The sequence below is a fragment of the Oncorhynchus keta genome, chromosome 17, assembly GCF_023373465.1.
Source record: "Oncorhynchus keta strain PuntledgeMale-10-30-2019 chromosome 17, Oket_V2, whole genome shotgun sequence".
NCBI lineage: Eukaryota > Metazoa > Chordata > Actinopteri > Salmoniformes > Salmonidae > Oncorhynchus > Oncorhynchus keta.
This window is the reverse complement of record NC_068437.1, coordinates 17,277,964-17,294,117: the sequence shown is the minus strand read 5'-3', so window position 1 is coordinate 17,294,117 and position 16,154 is coordinate 17,277,964. Positions and strand designations below refer to the sequence as shown.

The 16,154-nt window shown below is 43.6% G+C and overlaps 1 protein-coding gene across 1 annotated transcript in view; it reads right to left on the bottom strand.

Annotated features, from left to right (window-relative positions):
* Positions 1–16,154, bottom strand: part of plxnb2b (plexin b2b) — a 200,667-nt gene that overhangs the window by 134,223 nt on the left and 50,290 nt on the right. Inside the window, exon 2 of the mRNA XM_052465629.1 lies at positions 909–1,027. The gene's annotated coding sequence lies outside the window, so the exon portion shown is untranslated. The remainder of the gene's footprint in view (positions 1–908; positions 1,028–16,154) is intronic.

The window sequence follows — 16,154 nt, the reverse complement described above, 5'->3', positions numbered from 1 at the left end:
GAATACTTTAGGTCCCATACAGAAAACTCCAATGGGGCTGACAGGTGCCTTTTACTGAGGAGTGGCTTCCGTCTGGCCACTCTACCATAAATGACTGATTGGTGGAGTGCTGCAGAGATGGTTGTCCTTCTTGAAGGTTCTCCCATCTCCACATAGGAACTCTGGAGCTCTGTCAATCTTACCATAGGGTTCTTGGTCACCTCCCTGACCAAGGCCCTCCTCTCCTGATTGCTAGGTTTGGCCGGGCGGCAAGCTTGAGGAAGTCTTGGTGGTTCCAAACTTCTTCCCTTTAATAATGATGGAGGCCACTGTGTTCTTGGGGACCTCAATGCTGCATATATTTGATGTACTCTTCCCCAGATGTGTGCCTCGACACAATTCCTTCGACATCATGGCTTCTTTTTTTTACACATTTGCAAACATTTCTAAAAACCTGTTTTCGCCTTTTCATGATGGGGTATTGCGTGTAGATTAAAGAGGAACATTTTTATTTAATCCAGTTTAGAATAAGGGTGTAACGTAACAGAATGTGGAAAAAGTCAAGTAGCCTAAATACTGAATGTTGTTATTTTATTGTGTTACTATCACATTTTTTACCTATTTGCTCATTTTCTTACTTTTTAATTGCCTTTTTGGTAAACGGCTCCTAAGAATTTCACAGTAATGCACTTGTTCTATTCGGCGCATGTGACAAATAAAATGCTATTTGATTTGAGATAGCTAGGCCTTTACAGTTATATCATAGTCACAGGAACATAATGGAAAACGCACAGGGACATCTGCAGGGGATCTGTAGTAGATTCAGTCCTTGAATGCTGCTGCTCAATGTGTTACCAGCTAGACTTGTGCAGAGTAGCACAGTAAACAATAGAAAAATAACAGGGATAACTGTAGGGGTTTGTCCTTACTTCCTGTAGAGCTCAATTACTTCCTGTAGTTGCCGAGCAGGAAGTGCACAATCATATCCCCTCGCCGTCCGCTCTCCTTTTCATTCAGGCCTCTTCAGGGTGGCCACAGTAAATAAGTGCTGAAAGACATAAAAAGACAGCGTTTCAGGCAATTTCTACATTGTGTCATACTGAGAGAAAATACAGTATCTGCAGAATGTTCATATCTAAACATACATGGCTGGTTGAGATCTGTTCTAGTGTAAACGACTCTTCTACTGCCAATACCAAAGTTCCTCCGAAAACAATCCCTCCCTTTTCTTTATCTGGCGAGTGAACACTAACTCAGTTACTGCAGATGTTTCCTATCACCCACGGCTGCCAAGCGGCATCCAGTCAGTGGCTGCTAGTGCTTGAGAGAGGAGGGTGAGAAGAGAAGAGAGAGGAGAGAGCAGGGGAGGGAGAACATTCTACCATTCATGCTCCAGTGAATCCTGCCGAAACTTGGCAGATCACCCTGAGATTTGTTTGTCTCTGGATTTGACACGAAAATGTTACGTCTTGTCTGGAGTCTATCGCTCGCCTCACGCCCAACACTCATCTTAATGCATAGGCCTGGCTGGCTGTTTAGCTTATGTTCTCATAAACTCTGACGTCCAAATTTCTCAGCCCCAGAGGGTGCAGATGGCCGATTAGCTCAGTCGGCAGCGACGCAGCAATGAGCGAGTGTCTTCTCTGGAGGTGCAAGTCCACAATCATTTGAAAGATAACCAATACAACACTTTGTTGCCCTGAGAAAATATGTCACCGCGTTGGCATCTCCTTACGAGGCAACATACTCCTACAGATCCTACAGAGACATGCAGATCCTTCAACAGAGCTGAGTTGCTAGTGTAGATTCGTATTTGTAAGATCCCTTTCTAACGGATCACTTCTTCTAACCCGCCAGAACTCCAGCAACCAGATTCTAGGGGGGAATCCCCATTGTCCTCATGTAGCAAAAACTGAACCAGGACACTATTTGTTCTAGTTATGCATACTCAGATTGTGCCTCTCAGTGGAGGTCTTTAAACATGAGCCCAGTTCATCTCCAATCAGTGTTGCCAGATCTGGATGACAGCCACTGAAACACAAAGAAACACAACACACCACCGCACGCTCCATGCTCACTAAGCATTAAAACATGTTGTAAGAAGACTATCTGTGCTAAGCGATAAAGTGTGTACAAAAGATCCACCGTCGCGGCGCTCCAAAGCGCTTAGCATTTAGATGACAGTTGCGAGGGGCTCGAGTAGAGGAGTGGTTGTGGCCCGGAGGCCGGATCTGTTCCAACCGTGCACTGGCAAGAGAGACGGAGCCCAGTCAGCCTCGACAGCTTGGATACTCACAGGGGGTGATGGGATACTGGAGGGCTGGTGTACCATGTTGAAGTTGGGGAAGGGAAGGAGGGGGAAGGATGGGAGGAGGATGGGTAAGGTGGAACGATGTGTTATTTTATTATTTTAGAAACCCAAGGACTTACCATCCACAGTGTTGTATGAGAAAAATCTAAAAGTAGGCCCTCTGATGAAGATATGAGCTGTGGGTATCGGTATACCCTCTATTGGATTAACGGTAATCATCGTTCAGCTAGACCTTGAGGGGAAGAGCAGCAATATTTTCACTGATGTCACACATTCCAAGGCTGTTATGCCTCCGCGTGATATGAAACACCTTACATTAATGATGATGGGTATTTCCATGTAAAAAGTCCCATGAACACCAACATGTGAAGTTCATAGGAGTTCATCAAAGTTGGTGTCAAGTGAAAGCTGAGAGTTTTTTGATAATTTTTTTATCAAGGTATTTATACATTTTTCAACCATTTTCCATTCTGAAACTTAGGAATATGAAAAGACTATGATTTCTGGTCAAACAGATGGAAAAGGAGTCTTAGAAACATCTAGTGGAAAACGTGTTAAAGGTATCAGAAATACATTGAAAAACACTAATGTTGAATTAAACACCCCTGGCAACTAATATCAACACTTTTATTTCATTTTCTGAAATGATTTGCCTTCTGTAAGTTTCAGAAATATTGCCTAGTGTCTCTTGTCAATCTGTTACCAGATACCACGTATCTTTAAGATATAAATGCAACTTGTAAAGTGTTGGTACCATGTTTCATGAGCTGAAAAGATAAATAAAACAAATTTGGTTATATAGATGCTAGTGAGGATTTCTCCTTTACCAAGATAATCAATCCATCTGACATGTGTGGAATATCTAGGAGCTGATTAAACAGCCTTATCATTACACAGGTTCACTTTGTGTGGTAGACAATAAAAGGCCACTCTAAAATGTTTTGTCACACAACACAATGCCACAGATGTCTCAATTGAGGGAGTGAGCATTTGGCATGTTGACTGCAGGAATGTCCACCAGTGCTGTTGCGAGAGAATTTAATGTACATTTCTCTACCATAAGCCGCCTCCAACGTCATTTTAGAGAATTTGGCAGTACGACCAACAGGCCTCACAACCGCAGACCACGTGTAACCACACCAGCCCAGGACCTTTACATCCGTCTTCTTCACCTGTGGGATCATCTGAGACCAGCCACCCGGAAAGCTGATGAAACTGTGGGTTTGCACAACTAAATCATTTCTGCACACACTGTCAGAAACCGTCTCAGGGAAACTCATCTGCATGCTCATCGTCCTCACCAGGGTCTTGACCTGACTGCAGTTCGGCGTTGTAACAGACTTTAGTGGGAAAATGCCCACCTTTGATGGCCACTGGCACGCTGGAGAAGTCTGCTATTCATGGTTGAATCCGTACTGGGCAGATGGCAGACAGCGTGTATGGAGTCGTTTGGGCGAGGGGTTTGGTGATGTCAATGTTGTGAACAGAGTGCCCCATTGTGGTGATGGGGTTATGGAATGGGCAAGCATAACCTTTGGACAACGAACACAATTGTATTTTATCGAAGGCAATTTGAATACGCAGAGACAACATGATGAAATCCTGAGGCCTATTGTCTTACCATTCATCTGTTGCCATCACCTCATGTTTCAGCATGATAATGCACGGCCCCATGTTGCAAGGATCTGTAAACAATTCCTGAAAGCTGAACATTTCCAGGTTCTTCCATGGCCTGCATACTCACCAGACATGTCACCCATTGAGCATGTTTGGGATGCTCTGAATCAGTGTGTACGACAGCGTGTTCTAGTTCCCGCCAATATCCAGCAACTTCGCACAGCGAAGAGGAATGGGACAACATTCCACAGGCTACAATCAACAGCCTGATCAACTCTATGCGATGGAGATGTGTCACGCTGCATGAGGCAAATGGTGATCACACCAGATAGATTAGGGCCAAATGTATTTATTTATATTGACTGATTTCCTTATATAAATTATAACTTAGTGAAATCTATTAAATTGTTGCATGTTGGGTTTATATTTTTTGTTCAGTTTAATTTCTCTCCCTCAGTAGAAGGGAGGATAATGAAAGTTCACAGATGTAACAAGTAAAAGGTAGACCTACCAATTACTTAGTGTTTTTACTGATAACAATTTGGTTTAGGATTTATTAAACGATTAAAACATGTTGAAACAATTCCCTTCCAGTCATTCTGTTACAGATTGTTTGTCATTCTGTTAGCAATTTGGTAACAGAATGACTGCAAGTGAATTGGCTTCAATGGGAAATCATAATAGTCACAAACCACAGTTGGGGCAACTACTACTGTCCTCCCTTCCATTGGCATACTCTTATGTTCAGCTCATAACGTCTCTCTCTCTATTAATCAATTTACCGCATGGTAAAGTCACCATGAAAAACCCGAAACTCAAACCATGCAAACCTGTTCATCAGAAGTTCCTGTGTAGATTGTCTTTTCAACGAGTAACTATCAGGAAGTAACACTGATAAAAATAATCACACTTTTACAGAGCTTGTTTCATCAGCTGCTGTACAATATGATACAAAACACAGGGGGGAAAAAAAACAGAATTTTGACTGCGCTGGGCCTTTAAGAAAGATGACATAAAATGTCGGGCCCCAAGGATGCATGGAGACTACTTGTTATTTGGGGACGTTCGCTGCAATTTCATAGATCACGGTCATTTAAATCGTGATGATCACTGTGAATTATTATAAATGAATTATTCACACTCATCTTTGAGGATGCCTACTTATATTCTGAGTCATTCTGAATATCATAAAGAGGACTTTTGATGTTTAAGTGTTTCTTTTCCTGGCGATTAACCTGACTCAACTTCAAAAGTGTAAGAGGGAGTGAATCACCTGGGGCAACATTCTAAACAAACGCAATGAGTTTTTTGGGGGAAATTGTTTTAAATGTAATTTCTCTTTCAATATATAGTGCCCGGAAAATGTAAAATAAGGAGCTTATCTATGTTTGTAGTCCTTTGCACTCATACCCGTATACGGGCTGAAAATGGCAGATTTGGGCACGAATAAGCACCTAAATTGGAACACAGTAGATGTACAGTAAGTAACATGCTATTAATGATGTCAGACCTCAGGCTCTGCGCTTCACAGCATTTTATGGGTTTTGACTGACAGCCGTTCTGAACTTGCTCCCATCCCTCACGCTAACTGGGTCATTTTGTTTTTATGTCTGATTGAGGGAAATGCTGTAACTGAAAAGGACACAATGAATTTTGATTGATTCTAATAAACAGCACTTTGATGTTATACAAGCAACCAAATGTGTCCAAATGTGCAGTTTGTGGTGACTTGACTTTAACATTAATCTGAAGACTAATATTTATCTTAATTAACTAACTATGTTTAATTGTTACCCGATTCAATTCATCATGTAACAATTAACTCATTAGGATCTAGGGCACCACGAGAGTGTTTGTTTAAAACCTGTTACGGATAGGGCTGACTACTGCCCCCTTTGGAGGAATTGCGTGCCCATAGTAAACAGAAAAAAAATCTGTCCAAAATTGCTAATATATGCATATAATAATTATTATTGAATAGAAAACACTCTAAAGCTTCTAAAACCGTTCAAATTATGCCTGTATGTAAAGCAGAACTCTCAGGGCAGCCAGGGCAGCCCAAACTCTCTCTTGTCATCAGAAAAGTTGGCCCAACTTTGACGTCATCGCCCCCAGCCTTCCCAAGCAGCTACAGACCTGGGAACAGTTTGTATGTCTTCAGCGCGATGTCTGCTTTCAATGGGGCTTCTCATTGTGAGAATCGCGCGCCCACAAGACTTTTGGCGGGCTGAAACCTTCCGGTCACGCGAAAAAACAAGTACTTTCATGCGCGCGGAGGCTCCAGTGCTCTCTTTCTTCCAGGATTGACCAAACGATGTCTGTGTTTCTGTTCGTGCTAAGGATTGTTTTGCACGTTTATAACATGCTAAAGCTTGATTCTGAACTTAGTTTGACCAGTTTATTTTGGCTGCATTTCAACCGAAATTTGTCGCGTTTGATAACCTAAAGACACAGACTTCAAAACTAAACGCTGTTTTTGGTAAGTATAATTCCTTCCAGGTCTTCTGATGGAAGAACATCAAAGGTAAGGGAATATTTATGTGGTAAATTTGGGTTTCTGTGGACTCCAAGATAGAGGAGACATAATGCTAATTTCTGAGCGCCGTCTCATATTATAGCCTAGTGAACGAATTCTGTAACGTTAAAAATAAATGTAACACAGCGATTGCATTAAGAAGAAGTGTATCTTTCTATATATATGTAGAACATGTATATTTAGTCAAAGTTTATGATGTGTATTGCTTGTTATCTGACGTTATCTGCCGGAGCTATCGTCATTTCTCCGGACATTTGAGTAGCATTTTTTGAACAATGCGTCATTGTAAACAGAGATTTATGGATATATAGTATATTATTGAAAAAAACATAAATGTACTGTGTAACATGTTCTATTACTGTCATCTGATGAAGATTTTCAAAAGGTTAGTGCATTATTTTTCTTTTAATCCTGCGTTTGTTGATTGCATATTTTGTTCAATTTGGCTATTCAAATTAGCTGTGTCTTTGGTGGTGGTTTGACATAAATATGTGCTATGTTTTCGCCGTAAAACATTTTAGAAATCTGACTTGCTGGGTAGATGAACAAGGTGTTTATCTTTCATTTGAGCTGTTGGACTTGTTAATGTGTGGAGGTTAAATATTTCTAAGAATATTTTTGCGTTCCATTGCGCCACGTTCCAGCTGAACGGGGGAGGGTTCGTTCCCAAATGGGAACCATAACCCCCTTCTGGTTAAAGAGTTACCGTCTCCTGAATTAAACTCTAAAAGGTCTTTACCTATCACGTCTATAAACAGTAACCTTTTAATCATAACCTCTTAATCATAACCTCTGAAGTCGTAACCTCCTTGCATCTGCAAAAACCCGAGCCTTACTTACGATTCAGTACTACACAAACTTGGTTTTATTATTTATTTACTAACTAATTAAATGGGAAGATAGGATAAACATACACATTCTGCACTGGTTATTGACTGGAGACATAATATGCTGAAAACAGGTCCCTAGAGGAATGACAACAACATGGATGCTTGTTAAAGAGATGGAGAGAGAGAGAGAGGGACAGAGACACTTAACATTGCCACATTCAGAAACTATTTTCACCTACAGTAACCATATACTTTGCACACAAACAGCCACACTTTGAGAAAGAAATCATGAATGTATTTACGTGAAATGAACAGGGTAGCTTTGGAAAGGGGGTTGTGCCCTTTCGCAGCATGCTTGTAAGGCTCTGATTGACCAAAATGTTTCCAACAACTCTTCTCCTGTTGTCCTTACATTTACATTACATTTAAGTCATTTAGCAGACGCTCTTATCCAGAGCGACTTACAAATTGGTGCATTCACCTTATGCCATCCAGTGGAACAGCCACTTTACAATAGTGCATCTAAATCTTTTAAGGGGGGTGAGAAGGATTACTTTATCCTATCCTAGGTATTCCTTAAAGAGGTGGGGTTTCAGGTGTCTCCGGAAGGTGGTGATTGACTCCGCTGTCCTGGCGTCGTGAGGGAGTTTGTTCCACCATTGGGGGGCCAGAGCAGCGAACAGTTTTGACTGGGCTGAGCGGGAACTGTACTTCCTCAGTGGTAGGGAGGCGAGCAGGCCAGAGGTGGATGAACGCAGTGCCCTTCTTCGTAGTTGTCCGGTATCCGGTGACTTGTCGTGAGGTCCTGAACAGAACTACAGAGTTGATTTTCCTTCCATTCACTCTTGAAGATTCTTCTTTGAAGATAGGGTTAGTCAGTCGTATTGACGGTTCCCCAATGGGGTGATGAGAGTAACATAATACGATTGTTTGAGCAGAGTAACAGGATGGTCTTACTTAAATTTGCTTTCGAAGATACCTGACTTACGACAGCTAATTAGCTGTACCAGTGATTATACGGGAGGTGAGTTTACAGTCTCTTCCTCATGTTGAGATTCAAAGTTTGAACCATTTTAAACGCACAGCTGCCACTTCTCGCTTTTTCTGGTTCCATGTGTTAACTTCTTCACCCATCTTTTCTACCTTTTGCTTGAAATGGGTGGTTCCAGCAGGCTGGCACACTCCCCGACCTCACTCCGGGGCGGTGATTACTCACTGTGCAAAGTTATGGAAAACAATTATCTCTTATAACTTCTCAAATCACATCCATCTCGTAACAAAAACACTCATAATTTGTCATATTACATGCACTATGCGTAGTATGGAAACTTCATATATGTTGTGGGTATACTTCCCAAGTTACAGTATTTTCCTTTAAAACATTTTTGAATGACATCACAAAATAACAAACAAAATGACAGTGTCATATAGAAAGCCTCTCCACAAAATATTGTTCTAGTATTTTGAACGTGTTAGAGATTCAGCGGGGGAAAGTCTGTTGAGACAAAGCACATTCCTTTGGTGAATCTTGAGAGTGCACGCCTGGATCTTCTCCCTTGATTTACAGGACGTGAGTTGTTAATCCCCACTAGTTCCTTCCTTCCCCCTCTACGGGTTTGAGGTGGTCTGATTGAAGTTATTCATTGCAAACCTGATCTGACCTATTTGGATTCTCATGGACAGTCAAGACAACTTCACATTTCCATATCATAAAACCCATGTCATATACAGTGTCAACATTTATGATCAGTGTTTGATGTACAGTTACAGGATGACATGGCATCATACCCGGGGTTGTCCTGAACAGAATGAGCCTATGGTTGTCTACTGCGAAGAAAACAACCACCTGAGTGTACACCACTCCTTTCTATATGCACCAACACTCAGTTTCTCTGAATTGCCCTGTGAAAGCCTAACACCGTAATATCATACTTAACGTAGCTAGTCAAGATGGCAATATAACAAGTTTTCAAATGATTCCCACTTGGCCTAAATTGAGATTTATAATGGGCTGTTTTTGGTTTGCGTAAACATCAACAGTAATTGCGTGATGGTGGGGCTGCAGGGTTGTGTTCCAAACAGAACAACTACAAGTGTGTTTGCTGTAGTTCCTCAACGGCACAGCTAGGACAGTTCAAAATAGCAATTTCTAGTTGAAGACTCTTCTTTAAGTCATAAAAGTGCATTGAAATGACTTAGGAACTGTTCACACTTTGGAGAGGTGTGGCCCCTTGTCAATTTTTTTATTTATGTTGCAACTACCTCACATTTTCCAGGAATATTCTCATAATGTTAATGAATGTATCCAGAGCATTTGTTTGATTTCAGAATTAATGAATGCAGTGAAAAGTACAGTAAATGTAAAATGCACATAAAAGCAACAGTGTAATGTATGGATTCAGTATTGTGTCAGGTGAACTGTTGTCTGAATTGTATGCTTTTTCATATTTCTTCTGTGAGAAACATTTCCATTTAGCCCAATCCATATAGGGCAATTCCCACGAGTGTAAAGAGTTAAATAGAATTTTAAAGTACATGTGAACCTTAAAAGAATGTCTACTTTGCCTGTATTCTCAAAATTAACACATTTTGAGTGTTGGTCAAAAATGAGTCATTTTCACGAGGAAATTAGAGTGACAACCTGTAACGCAAAGTCACAAGTCACTGAAAATGTGTAAAAACATGTCATAATGTCATGCTAATTGATACAAAAAGCTATCCATGTGTTGTGGACACACCAGATAAGGGTGAGGTTATGCTCCATCTCAAGGGGGTACCACGCCTCAGATTCACCAGGCCCAACAACAAAAGAGACGAAAAATTGGAGATCTTTTGTTCGCTCCTGAGCACTCTAATTTATTCATCCCCAAGCACTTCTTGCTCTCGGGCGCAGCCAAGGCAAAGCCCAGGGGGAAGATGATTGACACTTCCTAACACGTGGATACCCCAGACCACGTCATTAGCATGCTATTTACATGATCATACGGGGAGCAAGCTGCAGGAAATCGGAACATGAGAGAGCAACAGAACAGAAACGGTCATGTTTTATGTGGTATGGGTTTTTTTTGGTCTCAAATGTAGCCTAAGCACCCAGAGTGGGAGCAGCACTCGCCTCCCGCCCAGTTTCACCCCCAATATTACAACGCAGCCCGCAGAACCACCTGGGGTATGGGACTGACATTTCAGCTGAACAATATTTTGTCAGGTGTTGACACCTGCAGACATCAGGGCCGGGACGTGACCAAGAACCCGATGGTCACTCTGACAGTGTTCCAGAGTTCCTCTGTGGAGACGGGAGAACCTTCCAGAAGGACAACCATCTCTGCAGCACTCCACCAATCAGACCTTTATGGTACAGTGTCCAGATGGAAGCCACTCCTCAGTAAAAGGCACATGACAGCCCGCTTAGAGTTTGCCAAAGGCACCTAAAGGACACTCAGACCATGAGAAACAAGAATTGGCCTGATTGCCAAGCATCACATCTGGAGGAAACCTATCCCTAGGGTGAAGCGTGGTTGTGGCATTATCATGCTGTGGGGATGTTTTTCAGCGGCAGGGACTGGGAGACTCGTCAGGATCGAGGAAAAGATGAATGGAGCTAAGTACAGAGATCCTTGATGAAAACCTGCTCCAGAGAACCTCAGGACATTAGACTGGGGTGAAGGTTCAGCTTTCAACAGGACACCAATCCTAAGCACACAGACACGACAATGCAGGAGTGGCTTCGGGACAAGTCTCTGAATGTCCTTGAGTGACCCAGCCAGAGCCCGGACTTGAACCCGATCAAACGTCTCTGGAGAGACCTGAAAATAGCTATGCAGCGACGCTCCCCATCCAACCTGACAGAGCTTTACGGGATATGCAGAGAAGATTGGGAGAAACTCCGCAAATACAGGTGTGTTAAGCTTGTAGCGTCATAAACAAGAAGACTTGAGGCTGTAATCGCTGCCAAAGGTGCTTCAACAAAGTACTGAGTAAAGGATCTGAATACTTATGTAAACGTGATATTTCAGTTTTTGATTTGTCACTATGGGGTATTGCGTGTAGATTGATGAGGGGATTTTTTTAATTATCCAGGTTGTAACGTAACAAAATATGGAAAAAGTGAAGGGGTCTGAATACTTTCCGAATGCACTGTAGATGTCCTAGCCTACCTCTTTCAGGTAATAGATTCAATGCAGTATTAGTCTTTTCTTCAGCTAATTAATGATGGGTTACTAAGCTTCTAACTTATAGCCTCTGTCTCTTGGGCAATACGCACGCACCTGTGCTCCGCTGGCCACTCTCCTTAAAAAAAACACTCCTTCGATCTTGGAGTCCCATGCAGGAAATGCTAGACTAGAATAGTTTTCTGGACATCATTATTTTGAGCATTTCTCATACCAATAGACTATTAGAAGAGGGACGCAAGCTCTTGTTCGCTGAACGTTAAATACAGCAGCCAATAGAACTCACTGGTAGTTTGAAAGAAGAGTGAACACGGCATGGTGCTAGGCTATAGCAGTTATTTATTCAGACCCACAACCATTCAATCTTGGTGAAGAGACGTGGACGCCTTCTGCATCTAATTCTAGTCCTGTATTATTCAGGGCTGTTATTCGAATGGCAGAGATAAGGACAACAAAACATATTTCATTTAACTGTTGAAAGCGAAGGAAGGAATGAAGCAACAATAGAGAGAGAAAGAGGAGGAAGGCTAATAGCATGAGGGGAAATATTATGAAAGGTGTATACATATGCATCAGCCAACTATTTCTACAAATAGGCCTTATTATATTTCAAAAGTCAAATCTAATTCGCTAGCCGATACTTGTAACTTTGTAGGCAGCATGTGCTGCACCTGAATCGCATGTTCTCATTATCATGGTTTGAACGATGCATATTTCCAGTCCATATAATACACTATAATACAATACAGTACAGTAATACAGTTCACATTAAAAAAAGATTTGCCTGTTGGAGCTAGTTTCATGTATTTACCCAAGAGAGCATAAAGCTATTTACATCTATGGGCTTCTATGTTTTTCTGTCGTGCGCAACCTATATCATGTATGTTATGGATAACGGCACAATCATTTGGACTTTTTTGGGCTTAGGCTCACTAAATGTCTTTAACGTAGGACTCACAAAATGTATTTAATTTAGGGCTCATTAAATGTCCTTAATGTAGGGCTCATAAAATGTGTTTAATGTGTGGCTCATCAGGCTCAGGTAGCATCAGGCTTGAATTTTCAATCAAATCTCTCATCAAATTCAGATATAGGCCCATTTATATGCTTTATAATACTTTTGAATGACACTTCTGGTTTTGGCCGTAAATGCCGGGTTACGAGGGAGAAAGTTGACTTATTCTCGGGATGGAACATTTGTAAAATACCGGAAAAATACTCAACACTAATCTCACCTAAATAAACAGCAGATTATGGAGGAGTCAATGTATTGAGGAAGGGATGCCGTCTGGTCCCTAAGCCCAGCACAGATGGACCCCATTCAGTCCCGACTCCCAGCTAGACTGAGACGCAGAGTGTTTGTGGTTTCGTGGCTTAGAAGATTTCACAGTGGACCTCAGAAAAGTTTACAGTGGTGGTGACGGGTAGTGGGCTCCAATCAAACACAGCTGTGATAACATTTCAATTTAGCCCATTTATCTGTCTTTCAGCAACATTAATTATGGGAGCTGTGGTGATTATGCCCTGTCAGGTTTACATGACAAGAGATAATATTCTTAGCGTATTGCACAAAACATTACTAGCAAAGGATAATGGGCATGTAATCTTTTCAAGATGAACTGTTAAAAAGCCATCCATAAAAGGGAGGAGTTTAACAGCAATTTTACTGGCTCGAGGAGATGAAAGTTTAGACAGACCTGATACAACTTTTCTTAGTACTGGCCAAGTATTGACAGATCGCCTGAATGGACCGTTGTTCCTTTGCCAGACAACAATGTATTTTATCACACTGTCCTTTTCACAGTTCCTATAGTGTCCTATTGGAGAATGGTCGCTCATTGTTGTGTAGTGTGGGCTAAGCTAGCTTCACATTGTCAGCCAGTGGGTTTGGGCATCCAACAGGTACCACAGCCTAACACAGGCCATCTATTCCTGCTATAGGGTACCGCGTGTTGTGGCCCATTTTCTATTCTTTCCCCTGAGACTGCATTCTCAGCTCTAAGCCTCTGGTTGATAGCCAAACAATGGAAGCCAGAACTGCCTTAATGAGGAGAGAGAGGAGGCTCAGCTAATTATGGCACCCCCCCCCTATCTTCTCTGTATCCCCCTCCCCTCTCCCCTCTCCCCTCCCTCCCTCCCAACACAGTACAGTATGGGGGTAGAACTCAGCCCAGCAGCTAGCTGTCAGACGGTCGTGGGAGAAATGAAGCTGCTTTTTCCTGGACACTGTCCAACGGGAACATGGAAATTGCCCAAATCGCACTGTGGCAAGTGAGGGGGAAGAGAGAGAGAGTGATGGGTGGTCAGAGCAAGAGAGTGAGCGAGAGTGTGAGAAAGTCTTAGGAATGAGAGGGAGAAGGAGAGGACAAAATAATGGGTGAAAGAGAACAAAAGGGAAAGTGTTAGCATGAACATGAAGGAAAGTGTGCGAGAGAAATTAAAATGCAAATATAGATGTGTATATTTAAGGGAAAGCTAGTAAGACACAGCCAGTGAGAAATGTTGTGAAAGTAAGAGGTAAAGAGGAGAAGAAGAGAAGAAAGAGAGAGAGTGAGAGAAAGAGAGGTGAGAGAGAGGAGAGAGAGAAAGAGAAAGAGAAAGAGAGAGAGAGAGAGGTGAGAGAGGAGAGAGAAAGAGAAAGAGAGAGAGAAAGAGAGAGAGAGGTGAGAGAGAGGAGAGAGAGAAAGAGAAAGAGAGAGAGGTGAGAGAGAGGAGAGAGAGAGATGGGAGAGTGTAGGGTGGGCTTCTAAGTCTCTGAGCTGAGCTCACTAAAGAGTAGAGGTGTTGTGAGTGTCTTGGCTATTCTCTGCTGGAGCAGAACCGGGGCGCAGCAGCAAAGTGGGCCCTTGCTGGACGCTTCAATCACAGGCAGCCAGAGCCTCGGGCAAACTTGGCCAATTAGCCGCACACTGCCGTTGACCCCCAGCTTCATTAAGGCACCCTGGCTCAGCGCAGGGCGGCCAGGAGGGAGAGCTCACTGTCAACACACATAGGCCACACCAGACCCTCACACAGGGGAAAAACACACACACACACACACTAGCCTCACCCTGTCTCTCCCATCCACAGTGGGGTTAGACTTCCAGCAGGGGAAGGGGCAGAGTCTCTCTCTCCATCTCGAGGCTGACGAAGTGGAGGTGGTTCCTCTCCCAAGTGTCATACAGAGGGAGGGGGCTAACCATCAACAACTTGGCGGCATATTCCTTATGGCATAAATTGGCCGCTCTCTGCTGGAGTCATGTGGGAGGGGCCACCACCGTTGAGAAGGGTGCATGAGCAACCACAGGGGGGAGGGGGGGCACCCCCGTTTCCACCCCTACAAGTGACAGCAGAGACTTACATGGCTGTTCCCTCCAGCCAACATCAGCAAAAAAAAACGAACAGACAGAGACAGCTCTCTCTGACCCCCCTCCCACTGACAAGAGACAGGGGGAGTCAGGGGAGAGGGAGGTGAGGTTCAGAGCTTGCCGGGTCTGACTGGTTCGGGTCTCTCTGTGGAAGAGAGATTTCTACTCTGTTCTTTTCATTCTAAATCCCTCCATCTCAGTCCGCACAGCAGAGGTCTGTGGTGTGGAGCAGACCAACACCGCAGACTGTACAGCACACACCCGGTGTACAGCCGACACAATGTACTGTGTTACTTCGGTGGTCTGGGGAGAGTTGGGATGTCTGTGTGTGTGTGTGTGTGTGTGTGTGTGTGTGTGTGTGTGTGTGTGTGTGTGTGTGTGTGTGTGTGTGTGTGTGTGTGTGTATATGTGGGGGGGTTGTATGTGTTTGTAGTGAGTGTTGTGTAGTGTGCATCGACACGAGACCGACTTGCGTCAGACTTGGTAGTGACATCAGGAGCACTCCCCTCTCCCCGGTGGAGTAAGGGTAGCGGTTTCTCTCCTCTCCTCTCAGATTACACTTCGATCAGTCTAAAGTAGTGTTGGTGCGCCGCCCGCGATCGTAGCAATCACTGCCGTCAGAGCCCAGGCATGCTTGGATGGAGAAGAGATACCGCTTTTATTTAAAACAAGCCAAGGGTAAAAGATCAATGGTCCATTTGAGCCACGGATGGAGGGAAAGTTCACAAACATAGTGGAGATTATGAGAGGGTAAGGCGACGGGGGATGCTGGGAGAAGTGGAGGCAGGGGAGGGGACGAGGAGGGTGGGGCGGGGAGGCGAGAGCGGCCCCCATCTAGCTCATACGGGTGCTAGTGGCTTATTGATCTGTGAGACATAGAGCTCAGAGCCATTCATCACAGGCCACTCAGGCCCTTAGATAACTCCTCTGATAGGGCCCTGCCTGCCTCGGCCGAGCAGCTGCAACCCACTACATCCATTATTCCTCACTATGCCCAGAGGCTGGGGCTGACGCTGAGGCTGAGGCTGAGGATGAGGCTGGGGCTGAGGCTGGGGAACATTGGCCTGGGGGTATACGGATGGGGCTGATGTTGGGATTGGGGCTGAACAGCACTGCTCTTGTTTGCTGTTTGCTCATGTTGGAGGGAAAAAACAGGGCTCCATTGTTTCCAGTCCTACCCCAAACAGCATTAGCAAAGCTGTTTTATAGCAGATAGCACACAGCGAAGCGACAGCCTGTTCCTAAAACTGCTGAGTGAGAGTGTGTGTGTGTGTGCGTGTGTAGTCACAGACTGGGCAGGTGGGGATAAGCCATAATGAGCCAAACAGGGAGGGAGGGAGAAAAAGGGGCAGAGGGGGGGGGAAA